General features: G+C 44.2%; 1 long non-coding RNA gene across 1 annotated transcript; it reads left to right on the top strand.

Annotated features, from left to right (window-relative positions):
• The first annotated feature begins 11750 nt into the window (after positions 1 to 11750).
• LOC147304535 (uncharacterized) lies at positions 11751 to 14301 on the top strand. The gene is made up of 3 exons (XR_015126849.1): positions 11751 to 12084; positions 13583 to 13951; positions 14038 to 14301. It is a non-coding gene; the product is annotated as an uncharacterized LOC147304535 (long non-coding RNA).
• Positions 14302 to 15125: the final 824 nt, after the last annotated feature.

Genomic DNA, 15125 nt, shown 5'->3' with positions numbered 1-15125 from the left:
TACGGGGTTGTACTTCGTCTGGTTTTTCTCTAGTTGCCAGGTCGATCACCTGGACCCTACTGCAGGAAACGGGCTTAGCTAATAACTGCGAGTTTGTGCCTGGAGGCTACTCTTGTTGTGATTTAGCACCACAGCAATAAAACTGAATTAAATTGATTTGAGTTTGTTGACCCTGAGATGAGGCGAACTCGGGCTTTCTGGTTGGCTTGTACTCTGAGTCAGTTACAGACTCTGCAGGCATTCTTCAGTAAACTCTGCCTCCCGCTTCACCCGATTCAACTGACTGAAAATCTGCAAAGCAAACTCATTTGGAGAAATTGGGCGGATCTATCAAAATATTGACTCCCTACCAGCAAGCACTTGGTGACAGTGGGAAGGAAAACTCACCTTTAACAGAGACGGGACAAAAGACACACTGTGGGAGAGGGTTTAATAATAACTAAAGATTAAATGCAAAGTGGTGGAAACACATGAACAGGATTCAGACAGAAACTCTGCGTAAGAGCCGAGTGGGTGACAGGTGACAAATAAAACATTAAGCAGACCACCAAACAGTACGAGAGAGAAAAACCTTCACGAAAACTTCCAGCGTGATGACTGTACTGTTAAGAGATTTGTGGCTGAGTCACAGCAATGAGGGAGGTTTCTGCCAGACAAATACATTAAGAGAGCAGCAGCTGAAAGGCCTTTAAGCAGCAAACAGATATTTGAAGCTGCTGGTTCCTCTGGAGTCCCGCGAACATCAAGGTACAGGATCCTCCAGAGACTTGCAGTTCGACCACCCTTGATCAATGCTCACATGCTCACACGTGGTGGATGGTTGGTGGACGACCACCATGTCCCAACAAGGCTGCGACATCAGTAAGGAGGCGTGGAGTCTTGTTTTAGGCTGGAATCACAGGGAGAGAGCTGGTCGGCCCCTTTAGGCTCCCTGAATACAAACTGTGTTTTTGTGTATGTTTACATGTTGCAGTAAATCACCATAACTATTTGTCATTTTCCTAGTAAAACCTAAAGATGGTGGTTTGAGACCTTTACACTGTGTTCTGTGTACAGCATCCACACAAGTTTTTGAAAGCTTTATGCTGATGAGAATCAAATGTAAGGTGTTGTACAGACGGCGTGGAGCCGAGAGAGTGTGGACCCAAAAACACAAACAAAAGCGAAGGAAGACAATGACTGAACCTAAACAGAGAGGAAACTAGAAACCTGAGACATGGAACATGTCACGGAGGAGGAAACAGACAAAGGGCTTAAACACACAGAGGGATAACGAGGGCATCGGACACCGGAGGAGAGCTCAGCTGGGAGTAATCACACATAACGAGACCAGGAAGCAAAAGCAAAAACACTGACAGAGCACGCAAGACTGTCAAAGATACAGGAGACATTCACAAAGACTCAGACTTGACACTGAGACATGGAGACATAGTCTGGACACAGGAGATGCATGAACATAGAGACGAGGTTGACTAGACAGGGGAGGCATAGAAACAAAACCCACATCCTAGAAACTACAGAAAATAACTTAGAAACAAGAAATGCAAAGACTACACAACATGAATAACAATAAATCAAAGAATATTCAAAAAGCAGAAGATATAAACTCTCTGTCCTCAGACCCAGTGACAGGTGTCTGGTTATTCTGCAGGAACTTCTTAGACTGCTTAGAAGGACATGTGTGAGACCACACATACACACCAGAGCATCCACTCTGTCCTCGTGTCCACAAACATCAGAGGAGAGCGTTTTCATTGTAGACCTCAACAGCAGTGAGTCAGGTCCAGTGTCCCAGTCACATGACTGGTTAAAATGAGTTCAGCTTTAGTGGAGCTTAATGTCAGTCAGCTTCAAAAACTTGTGTTTCCAAAGCTTATTCGAACTAGTTCGATGTAGGAGAAATGCATGAATGAAAGCTGGTCTTAGATGTTGGTGCTGATAACACAGCACACATGACTTTCCTTGGATGAATATGCCTGGAACCACACAGCAGGGTCCATTAGACTCCACTCTTAGGGGAAAAAGCCCAGATCCAAGCTAGCACCACTCCAGGGGAGCTGAAGGCCTGCTGGGATTGCCCACAGAGGAGACTGAATTAGAGGTACGTCAAACCGGTCTTTGTTTGCTGTTGTTGGTTCTCAGCAGGATGTTGAAAAAGTGCGGATTCAAAGGGGAATCTGTGTGCTGAGTGCGAGCAGCCCCAAACTCCACGTGCTTTTGTAAAGGAACAACTTCATTTGCCGGGAGCTGACAAAATATAAGACTGACAGCTGTGGATGCATTCATCATTTCTAGTTTTCCTTGGATTAAAAGGCCAAATGTAAAGTCCTGAAAGTCAGAACACAAACTTCATTTTCACATCCAGATGTTATTTAAATATCAACTTTATGCCTCTCTGGCGTCACTGTGTAAAGGAAAAGAGTCATCCAATAATAATAATAGTGTCAATAGAAATATCATCATCACTAATGTGAGTATTGAACTAGTTCATTAAGCCAGTGCTTAACAGATTTATTAGACCATCAGCCAGCGTCAGGTTTAAGCCACAGCTGTACCAAAAGACTGGTGCTTGTTGATCATGCAGGAATAAGAGTCGTTACTGAGGCCTGCAAACGTCCAGAAACAGCTCAGCTTTGCCAGAGAGGACAAACGATGGACTGGAAGATGGACGAGTCCGAGTCTGAACCCTTCAGTGCGCATCGTTGGCTTTATGTCTGCAGGAAAACCTGGAGAATGTGTTGATGCTGCACTGCATTCACAGTTATGTGGAGATTACATTACTGTATGGGATTCTGATTCTGGAACCGGTGAAGTTCAAATGAGTGAAACTTAACTGTATCTTGAACAAACCAGTCTGGCAGATCATGGAATTCCTTCTAGACTAAATCTGATCAGCAGTGGGTTCAAACACCAACAAGACCACGACTCCAAGCAAACGTCAAAGCAGAGACTTTTTGACCAAGAAACAGGAATCTGGAGTCTCAAGGTCAGTGTTGGATGTCTATGATCTATCATGGAAGTCACAGCATGGGCTCAGTCAACAAATGCAGGTTAGTGCAAAGGAGATTCCCTCTGTGACACATGATGCAGAAACGTCACCACCCTGTCGGGGCTAAAGCTCGTTTAAAATGAAAACATTTGACTCTGCAGCTAAAATCTCTTATGGGACAACACTGACCTCTCCCCAAAGTCCAGGAACCGGTCTGCTCAGTTCAAAGACCGTGGCTCAGGGGGTTGGGAATCGCATCTGTAACCGGAAGGTCGCCGGTTCGATCCCTGGGCTCTCTGTCCGGGTCGTTGTGTCCTTGGGCAAGACACTTTACCCTACTTGCCTACTGGTGTTGGCCAGAGGGGCCGATGGCGCGATATGGCAGCCTCGCTTCTGTCAGTCTGCCCCAGGGCAGCTGTGGCTACAACCGTAGCTGCCTCCACCAGTGTGTGAATGTGAGAGTGAATGAATAGTGGCATTGTAAAGCGCTTTGAGGTTCTCGAAAAGCGCTATATAAATCCAATCCATTATTATTATTAAAGATGTTTTGTAAAAGAAGAGGTGATGCTACACGGTGGTTATTATCTTTGTTTGGGTCGTGGGGGCAGTTTGAGCAGAGAAGCCCAGACTTCCCTCACCCCAGCCACCTCGTCCAGCTCATACACCTCCTCCCGATAGGAAGTTCCCAAAAACCCTTGACTGGGAGGTGCTCAGGAGGCGTTCTGGTCAGATGCCTGAACCATCTTAACCCATTCAATTCAATTTAATTTATACAGACCCTACAATAATACAACAGAGAAAAGCCCAACAATCATATGACCCCCTGTGAGCAGCACTTTGGCGACAGTGGGAAGGAAAAACTCCCTTTTAACAGGAAGAAACCTCCGGCAGAACCAGGCTCAGGGAGGGGCGGGGCCATCTGCTGTGATTGGTTGGGGTGAGAGAAGGAAGACAGGATAAAGACATGCTGTGGAAGAGAGACAGAGGTTAATAACAGATATGATTCAATGCACAGACGTCTAACCATCTCACCTCGCTCCTTTTCGATGTGGAGTCGATAGCTCATGTTATCTCTTGGCCCACTTGGTCACTATGAGTTTGTGAACACAGGCGAGGACAGAAACATAGACTGACAGCTAACTTTTTCTGTCTTCACCACCACAACAGATAATCTTGATGATGAGGAAACTTTCAGTGACACGTCAGTATCTTTTTGTGGTTTTTGATGTTTTAACTCTGGTTTTTGCTCTGGCTGCACCAAAACGTCTTATCAGCAGGCTGATTGTGGTAAATGAGCCTGTATCAGGCAGTATGTCCAAAAACGCAGCATCTAACAATAACCAATAATAGTCTATTACATTAGTATTTAATATTGTGGTGTAGAAACACAAAAACATATTGATTTGATAGAGAAATGTTGTAGCTCTAATAACGACTTTGAAAGCATTTAAATGATGTATGTTATCACGTCCCTTTCTGCCTTCTGTGTCCATCGTTCCTCATCCGCCTGTGTGTGTGGATCCTTCACATTGGGTGTGAAATATATTTGGTCAGTAGCTGATTTAAGAAAATGTCACGAGCCAGGAAACAAGCAGCAGCTGTAATAGACTGTGACAAGGCTGTGAACTGCAGGTGAAGACTGGCTTCAAAGCAGCTCGATAAAGAAACAGGTATTCATGACAGTAAAATCAATGTTTTATTCCCGTTTTCTATTTTTACACCAGGACGTGGCTTTCTGAGCACGTGCTGTTGTCAGAGATTTATGAAACACTTTAGAGCGAGAGGCTGTAATTGATATGACTGTCATTAAAATGCATCTGTGCTTGATATTTGTATAATAAACTATAATCCATACCTCTCACTTGGCTGTGTGTGAAATGATGTGGAGGAGGATTAGCGTGTCCCTGGAGAAATCTCCCACTGAGCTTACTTTACTTTCATGTATTTGCTTTTGTCTGCATGCTGGTGCCATCTATGGTGAGGGTGCTAATTAAGTTTTTATTTATTAATTTTTTAGCTAACTGATTTTGATAGCATGTCTCGTGCGTCATGTTGATGAAACTATGCTCTGAAGATCGTGAGCACCTATCTGTTCTCTGATTCATGCTCTGACTGATGACAGCTCCTGTCTTTGAAATTGGCTCAGCTCTCGTTTCGGATGCTCTTTGGGTTTATTGCTGCTGCATTCTGTTATCTTAACAGCCATTAGTAACTGTCCCCACTGCATAATGAAGCATCCCTGCACCAGACTGCAAAGCAAGGCTGCAGACAGCTTTCAGTGCAAGGTGTGTGCTCAGGAGTGTTGCTGTACTCCACTAGAGGGCAACATGTGTACTAGAATACAACACACCCACACCAACGCACTTCTTTAGATGCAAAACGCATCTTTTCTTTACTCTTTTCTTCAACACTCCCGTCCATCTGTGGAAATATCATTTATTCTTACTGGGAAACCTTTCTGCTCTCACTGGAACGAGACATTAGGAGCCAGTAAAGAAGTGCTGGCTGAAGTGTAGGATCACAATGAGGCTGTGAATAAAGCACACGTTACATCTTCCACCTATAGGGGTCTCTCAAGCTCTTTGCAGGCCTCGCCGTCTAGCCAGTACGCATAAATGGCACCTCGTTAATCAAATCTGCATGAGTGCACGCAGGTTGCCATGGCAATAATTATCAGAGCTGCCTAATTAACTTTCTCAATTGCTTAATGATATACGACCCTCTGAACTCCCTCCTTTTTTCCCTCTCTAATCCAAGTTGTTGTATTTTTGTTCCTCTATTTTCAGTCCCCAGACTTCACCAGTGACTGCCAAAATAATCGAAATGATGGAGAAATTAAACTGAGCAGCACATCACTTCCTGTCAGCCCACGCCTGTTCCCAGTTCCAGAGCTGCTGTCGAACTTCACATGCGGCGTGAGCGCGCACTGCTGAATGCCGACGCATGTAGCCCGCATGCGTCTGACCTGTGCAGTGTGTGACTCGCATGCTCTGTCTTCTTCCGTGACCTCTTGTGACAGCTGACTGAAGGGTAGGAGCAGCATTCCTGTCGTCCCTGATCAGCCAGGCGAAACTCTTGAGATGCACCGAGACAGGGGGAATCGTACCTGGTGACACCCACCCTCCCATCCCTGTCACAGCCGGCCTCCCGCACTGTCTACCCCTCTCCTTTACAGCCTTGTTGTCAGCCTCCGACCTCCTCGTTGACTGCAGTCAGCGGCACTACAAAGTTACTCTCTCTTTATTTTTTGGGTCTTTATTTGTTTAAAGTCATATTCCTTAAATCTGTGTAATGCAGAGGTAGATATGCTTAATAATATTCTTTGAAAAGATAATTAAATATAAACGTTCAAGTGGAAGTTCATCGATTAAGAATTTGGGTCAAGTTCCACTAATGCTGGACCCTGCGCACAGCAACCGGAGACAGTCTTTCATTAGTTCGATAGCAGTACCACAGCCAGCACGCTGTTAGAAACGAAACCTTTAGAGCTTTTGTCAAGATAACCCAGATGACTTTGCTACTATCAGCCCAAACTGTCCAGTAATGGAAATTATGCAGTGTGTGTTTTCGGCCTCTCATCTGCCAGTTTGCAATAAGCTTCAACATCAGCCTCGGCTGCTTTAGTTGGAGGACCTGCTGGTTTTGTTACTGCAGCTCACGAACCCTCAGTCAGGACAGTCGTGCTGAATGAGCTCCGTCCAGACTCGTGCCTCCGCTCTGGGATCAGCGCTGGGTCAACAAGACCGCAACGCCTGGAAGAGTTTGTATGATTAACTTTCCGCAGCCAGCATCAGGAAGCTTTGGTGCAAATTAAGCTTTGGTTTAAAAACCAAGGAAACGGTGTCTGCCACATGTCTGGCTGCCTCGCAGTATGATAACATTCCCCTTTGATTTGCTGCATAGCCTAATTTCACAAGGAGCCCCCACCCCCCGTTTCTCACCCAGAAGACCTGCCCATGGTTTAATTGTATCTGCTCTGTTCCTTTAAAGCCAGTGGAGAAAAGTGGCAGGGGAAAGATTATCTTTGTAACACCTCTGCACTGCATCGCTGTGTATTTTTTACCTCTTGTGAGTGGATTTCATGGTTGAGAGTGCAATTTGAAATAGGATTAACAGTAGGTGTCAGGTAGTGTTAGCTAAACCTCTTTATGTCAGGTATGGCAGAGAGAAGTCTGTCATTGCATCTGCATGAACCCTTTTACCACCGAACACTGCTGGAGGGGATTCTTTAAATATTACTGAAACTGTGTTTGTGTTCATCAAAGGATTGTGAGCCAGACGCACCACAACGCCGCGGTTTCTATCGTTAAAGAGAAGAAGAGAGACTCAACGCGTGCAGTATTAGACGACCTCGGCGTGTACTCCCAACACGTTGTTGTCCTATGATAAATAAAAACGCACTCAAAGTTCCTCTTTTTTCCTCTTTGTGTTTCAGTGACACTGGGAGGCCACATGGCTGGCTGTGGTCCAGACCCACTGTGGGGCTGCATTCCTGGGGTGGCCGTTGGCAGTAAGATGCCCCGCCCTCTGCACCCACAGTTTCCACACACAACAACAGATTCAGTAGGTTTATGTAACTGAGGTTTAGTTGTAGAGAAACAGGAGGGCTGGAGGGAAGGATTATGAACCAACATTGAGCAAAAAAAAGAAAAACAAAAAGAAGAGGTTGTTTAAAGTTGAGCTCAGAAACACAAATTTTACAGCCTCACCCAGAGATTCAAAACTAGTGCCACGGACGCTGCACAGTATCCTTCCTCCCTGTGGGTGAATAGTCCCTCATACTTGTTTTAACATTTGAGCTGCTATGAACTTTAAAATAAAAAGTAACGTGTTTAGTGTATTTCCTTTATTAGGTCTCAGTGTCACATGCAGCTAAAACTCTGTCTTCAGATGCAAAGTACATGATAGTGGGAATGATGATATCCTACAGCCCAGGTGCTTTGGCTCAGTTTGAGATTTGGGGGTTTTACAGTTGCACTGTGACTGTATTCAAGTCAGTTTTCGGGGAGCTGTTTTTACTAAAGAGAGCAACAGATAACAAATTTAAGAGAAAACTAATTTCACACATGAACTTTGAGCGGTGTTGGGAAAATCAAATTGGCATCTCTAGTTGCTATTTCAAGCAGGAAGCTCCACATCCACAATCGTGCTCCAGACTCCAGATCGATCCAACATTTAGTTTCCACAGGAGGACTCGGGTTAGCTTTAGTCGACTCCTTTGAACGTCTTTTCGTTTGCTTATTGAAGTTAGTTCTTTAGTAAGAGCTTTACATTGTTTTACTAATGTTCCACTTCTGGTGAGATATACCACGAGTTTAGGATCAAAACACTGCATAAATCCTAAAAGTAAAATAAGTAAATGTGTTGGCACAAATAAAAAATGTAGGCATTTTAAGAATCTGGAACATTCATTTTTTATTTTGTTGTTTTGTTGCAAATGTTTTTAATGTCCGATTTACCGAGTTGGATATTAGTGTTCTCACAACAACAACAACAACAACAACAAGTCTGGTAACACAGAAATGTTCCAGGCTACGATGGCTGCTGATGTGTTCGGCCGCCACACACTGTTGCTTGAACAACTTTCCCTCCAAGTGTTCTTATTATAAAATGTCCTGTTGAGGATACAAAGGATGCAATGAGCGAGCCTCACCTGACTCCACCAACTGTCGTTCCTGTCTTTGTGATTCTGTTTAAACCAACCTGATGACTGATGTAGGTCAATGACAGTGAAGAGTAGGGGTGGGTATCGTTTAGGTTTTATCCGATACCGGTGCCAAATCGGTACTTTTGAAACAGTGCCGGTGCTTAAAGAATGGAGAACACAAAATTGGTCCAAAAACCTCTCATGTTCAGCTGGTTTTTGTAAAAAGATAACAATGTTAGCCTTTTCTGCAGCTATGGGGCATATATGGCATCACTCTTGGCTGGAAGCAGTGCTTAAACAATGGAAAAAACACAAACTTTGTCCTAAACCTCTCATGTTTAACTGTTTCCCTCTTTTTCTTTGGTCATTTTAGCCTTTTTGGCCAGGGTGAAAGGAGTATCTGCCATCAAACAAGAAGACAGCCGCATGTAGCTATGATGATGTTTGCTAGTTCACCTTACATGCATTAATGTAATAACGTGGTTAGCCTACTCAACGTAAATTACACACGAACAACATGAAGCTACTCACGCAGAGAAGAACGGCTGCTGCTGCATCATCATCCTCATCATTTCTGCTACACTGGCAGGGCTAGGGGCCAGGACTCTCCTCTTCGGGTTTCTGGGGGATGTTGCTAACTCGATAACAGGCACCACACCCGCAGTAGATGTGCTCGGTGTGAGGTCTCGCAGCAAGCTATCAAATACGGCGCATTTCTCGGCTTTTAAAAAAAACGCTATGCGTCGCCAGGTGTTTCATCAGATTCGAGGTGTTACCTCCTTTGACAGTATCACAGTATCAGCTTAAAGCACTTGTTGCTGCTGAGTTTGCATCTTTTGCTGTGAAGTACAGCCAGACTTTGACCGCTTCGCCTTGGGCATTTTTAATCTGTAGCTCTGCTCTAGAAGAACATACGTACCTGGCCCCGCCTACTATCCTCGGAAACGTAAAATGATTGGCTAGAATTCAAAGTGTGTGACGTCTCAGGAAAAAAAGCACCGAAATAAAGCACTGAAATGTGCGCTGCTTTTCGGTCTGGTTACTACCGTTTATGTCAGAACCGGTGCCATCATGGCACCGGATACCGGTACCCATCCCTAGTGTGGAGGAGTTATCCTTCTGGGAGGGTAAAAAGAAGAAAGAAATGAGAAGAAGAGGGGGGGTGGCTGGAGCCTATCCGAGCTGTCTCAGGGTGAGAGGCGGGGGACACTGTGGACAGGTTGCCAGTCTGTCGCAGGGCTAACACGCTGAGACAGACGGATAGCTAACAGATGATAATGATTCAATATAATGCACTGACTTCATGCTGCCAGTGTAACATAACCAGTATCGGGCTTTTTCTTTTGTTTCCCAAAGCTTAGTTAGCTTAGCGAGCAGAGCAGCGCGGTGTGTCCGTCTGTGCGACCACGATGGCACACGGTCCATTTGTAAGCATAAGCTAGCAGGGGGACTGTTGTAACTTCATGCAGCGTTGTACCAACTGCTGGTTTAATGTGGGTTGCAGTCAAAGTCAACTTTAGATCAAGCACACAGGACTGAGACGAGGCTATGGTGGAGGTCGGGTCTTTTTACTCAGCTCCCTTTCAATCACATACAATACTACAGTACCACCTACTGGTGGGAGGTAGTAATAGCTGCTGCTTATTGCAATATACCACATCCCTCTTTTCCGAGATAAAGATACTACCTCTTAACCCTTTAAGACCTACCACAGAACCAAGTCCGCCAGAGCTTATATTATATTTTTACAGGCTGTGGAGCCATTTTTGGGAGCATTTCAAGTTGCTATACATCAATACAACAATTATAGCCCAGATTTTAATAATATGTATTCATTAAGTGCATAGTAATTACATAAATAGCAAAAAAGTGCAATAAACTACAAAAAAATGTAAAATCATTTTTGCTTTTTTAACACATATTTCTAGTTAGAGAAATTTAAGAGGCTTATCCCTCAAAACTGTAAATACAAAAAAGTTGCACAAAATAGTTTCCCACCACAGGAAATTTATTTTGAGTGTCTTCATAGTTTTATTTTTGAAATACACCAATTTTTATATACTGCAGGAAAAACGAAAATAAATATTATAGTGCAAATTTGCAAAAAAGCAGCATATGCATCAAAATAAACTATTTCCAGCAGTGCAATATGAGTCCTCAGCATCCCAGAAATGACACAGAAAGTCATAAAGTCAAAGATAACTTTTAAAAACACCAGTATAGGCCCTGAGGCCCTGATGGTAAAAAAAACTACATTTCCGCGAAAATTACATCACCTCCCGTTATGGGCAGGTAATGGCGGACATGCAAAAGTTCGCGCTGACGTCTATTCCAAGTATGAAGTGTTATGAACAGCTGATGGATCGGCAAAGCGTGTTTCTGGAATATTATGTTTTTGTTGCTGCAAGTGCTTTTTATGCAGTTTTTGCAAAGCTATATGTGGAAGGAAACCGTGACCGAGGACAAGCTGATGGCATAAGATGTAAGTACAACTCCTCCAGTTTCATATGCAAAAAAAATTATTGCGCTAGCTTACGTGGCTGCAGAGCTACCGGGATTTAAAAATAGTTACACAAAATGGAGCGTGTCCGCTCCGACTGGCTCTAAAGGGTTAAAGGTGCAAATAAAGCTTTACTTACTTATACATTTTGAACCTCTTTCCTCTTTATTATTATTGTTATTATTATTACAATAAGTGAATGTCCCACTTTTTGAAAGCAAACTCTAAATGAGCTGATGTTTAAACGTCTGAGTTCAGTTACTCTACGTGTTGTAACGTGATGTCTGCAGCTTCCCAACATCGGTGAAACTGAAACGACTGGGATATGATTTATTTTGAACTGAATCTACACAAAAATGTTCTTAAATCAAATAATTCCAGTTTTTGAAGCCCTTTCGAAGTTTTTTTCTTAATGCGTCCACTGATGTATCTTGGGCTGCAGTTGTTGACTGCATAGCCTGAATCTGTGACTTGGCCACTTCTGCTGATCTGCATATTTCTATCGTTTTGCGCAGTGTGAGGTCGTTGTCACGAAGTAATCTCTCTTTTAGTCTTGTGTCATTTATGCTGAACACCAATTTGTCCCTGATCATGTCGTCCTCATTGACCCCAAACTCACAACTTTTACTTTTCTGACGGAGTTCTGTGATATATCTGTCCACTGTTACACCTGTTGACATTGGGTTTGACCAGAACTTATGGCGCTCAAAAACAACGTTCTTTTGTGGACTACAGTAGTCCTTAAACGCTTTCAGAATGTCCTCCATTGCTAGCGCGTCTCCGGCCGGGGTTACAGTGAGTGTGTTGTACACTTCAAGCGCCTCCTCGCCGATAGTGTGGAGAAGAATGGCTGTTTTAACCTTTTCATCTTTCTCCAGCGCACCCGTAGCAGTCATATACTGTCTGAATCTTTGTTCCCACCTGCGCCAGGTCTCAGATAAATTGCCGGTGAGCAGTAGCGGCGATGGTGGCCTGAATTGCCCCATGCCGTTAGCAACGTCTATCGTTAGCTAATCTACGGCTAGCTTACTCACGTCGCGGTCCCCGTTCACACGGTCTCGCCAACTTCTCACACCATGTTGTAACTTTATGCAGCGTTGTACCAACTGCTGGTTTAACGTGGGTTGTGGTCAAAGTCAACTTTAGATCAAGCACACAGGACTGAGACGAGGCTATGGTGGAGGTCGGGTCTTTTTACTCAGCTCCCTTTCAATCACATACAATACCACAGTACCACCTACTGGTGGGAGGTAGTAATAGCTGCTGCTTATTGCAATATACCACAGGGACAGTCAGTCAGAGTGTTAGCACCTTAGAAAGAGTTTGATGTTTTTGATGTTGGCATTGTTAGTGAAAAAAACACAGTCTGTGTCGTTTCTGTTGAACTGATTATTTTGTTAATAATTTGGAGAGTGATATTACTTTTCTGTACTTGACCTATTTATGAGTTATGAAACTTAACAGCAAAGACATTCCGATGTGTATTCTATATTTGTCTCTCGCCCTTGTTCTCTGTGTGTTTTGGTTTTTGCCTCGTGGCCTTGGGCGAACTCGTCCCATGTCCCACGCTTGTTTGTGCTCACCTCGAGAGGTCCCATCTGTAGCCGATCACCTGGCTGATGACGCTGCTATTTTAGGCCGTGGTGGAGATTCTGTCTTTGCTGGATCGCTGAACGTCTAAACGTCAGTGATACCCCGCCCATTGTTTCTTCGTGCTTGCGGGTTTTTTTGTTTTGTTTTTTTGTGTGCCGTTTGGATCTTTAGCATCAGAATTGTTGTCTGAAGGCCAAGAAAGATGCCAAGCGGATTTATTTTACCAAGTGGATCATCATGGCCTTGCCATATTGGTCCATTTGATTGACCTTTATTATAATTATGAATTTATTTTATTTTTGTTTTTTAAGACGGGACAGACATGACTGGGGGATAGGACAGGGAGAGAGAATGAAAGAAAGAGAGGGAGAGAAAGAAAACCAGAGGGGAGAAGAGACGGTGAGAAGGGGGGGAAGAAAAAACAAACAAACACCTGGATCACCTGTATGGAGAAAAAAAAAACAGAAGAGAAAACAAACAAAAAAAGAGCAACATAATAAAAACAGCACCATCACAATAAACTAGCTAGCAGTAGATAACAGTAGATACTAAATATTAAACGCTATTGTGCAGCAAGCAAGATAGACAGCGCACAATGTGCTTTGAGGCAGCAGCCAAGAAAGCTGTAGTCCGCGTCTGTGAATACCCGTGTGTACACCTGTGTGCATACCTGTGTGCATACCTGTGTGGATCAGCGCGCTTGCATTCCAAAGGTTTCTCCATGTAACGATCTGCTAGGGAGTGTGGGGAGCCACAGCCCCGTCCACCAGGGCATGAAGCAGGCATGTGCTTGCGTTTTGAGATCTCGCTGGTTGTTGTGGAGTGCCTGACCTCCCCGTCTCCCTGTGCTCAGGCTCTGGACCCTGGTGAGCCTGACCCCGACCCTTCGCACCACCAATCCCTGCACGTTCCCACACTGCTGTACGTTATTGTGTCACTGTAAATAAATGAGCTGTCTTTCTGAGTCTGCGCCTGAGTGCTGCACATTAACACTGCTAAACACTGTGCAGTGAACACTTTGTGCTAGTGGAATACTCAGAAGGATTTAGACTCATGTAAAGGCTTCTGAATTTAATGTTATTACCATGTTACTGTTGTAATGCTGCTTTATTATCTTTTCTCAGAATCATCACTGGGTTTCTGGCACCAGCAGCACTGAAGGAGGAGGACAGGTGCTCCCTGTAAATGCTGCTAATGCTAACTATAAAGTCAGAATTCAATTGTGAGTCAGCTTCAGGGTCTCGGCATGTTTATCTTCTCTGTGAGGTTGGCATGAAGCCCAGGCTCAGGCTCTGCTTTATGTTCAAGTAAAACAGGTGAATCCAGAAAGGAAGCACAAACTCAGGTAGCAACCACTTCTTTCCTCGTGTTTGTCCTTATCATGAGCACAGAGGGAAACATCCCAGCTTTCCTGATTGGAGCATCAGCAGCAGCCGCCGGTGTTACTCAACAGTTGAAAGCCTCGGGGTTTCCCAAGGCAGGGAGTGGCATCCCCTCTCCACTGGTGAACACATCAATAATCCCTCAGGCTGACTGACTGGCATGAAAATAAAGCAGGAAGACCTGTGGAGAAGAGGCAATTAGTGTTCACTCTAAGGTGGATGGGTTTAAAAGGTGGGTGAATCATGAGGCCCGGTTGGCTGAAGGTTCGTGTTGCTCTCCAACGCATCCATGGGGGTATGAGCGAGTGTGAGTCTGACACAGATGCTCTGAGTGCTGAGTTGAAACTCTCTATAAGAATCAGTTCATTTACTGTTTATCTTTATGAACTAATTTGTCATTTTAATGCACTGGTTTCCAGTACACGCATGGAACAATGCCAGCTGTCTTAAAGATAAGTATAAATGTAATTCGTGTAATTCGGCTCAGAGAGCATTTAGGCTGATGTATGAACAAACACTACAACCAGGGGGAACCTGCTGATGTTTCAAATATGCCCTGCAGCAACTCCAAAGCTTTCCTCGTCATGCCGTGTAGGAAAACAATATAAAAACAAGACGTTGTGGTTTCTGTCTTTCACAACAGGTCTAAATACCTAAATGACGATGCAGGTCATGTCAGTGGTTGTGAAAATAACCTGATATGTATCCACAGACAAAGCCCAGGTGCTCTGAGGCACCGAGGCTGTTGGCCTCCTGGTACGTGTCCTTTTTTTCAAGGCAGTTTTTTTATTTGATCATTTTATGTTGTTATTTTAATTTTGGCCCATGGCATGAATTCCCCCTTAGAAGCATTTAATGCCCAACAGTTCAAAGTCACAGGAGTCGGCCCGGCACCTCACTGACTTTCTTTGCCTCCCTCAGGAGCAGCACCTGATCAGATTTCATTAGCACACGGCTGGTTTCATATGTGCTACTGTTATCAAAATAAAACATGCCAGCCGAACATAAGCAGCC

Source organism: Aulonocara sp. 'chitande type north' Nkhata Bay, linkage group LG22, assembly GCF_057382095.1.
Source record: "Aulonocara sp. 'chitande type north' Nkhata Bay isolate Kocher_YH1m ecotype deep benthic linkage group LG22, A_spYH_male_GT1.1, whole genome shotgun sequence".
Taxonomy (NCBI): Eukaryota; Metazoa; Chordata; class Actinopteri; order Cichliformes; family Cichlidae; genus Aulonocara; species Aulonocara sp. 'chitande type north' Nkhata Bay.
Note: the sequence above shows the minus strand (reverse complement) of the source record. Positions and strands in the feature narration are given on the sequence as shown.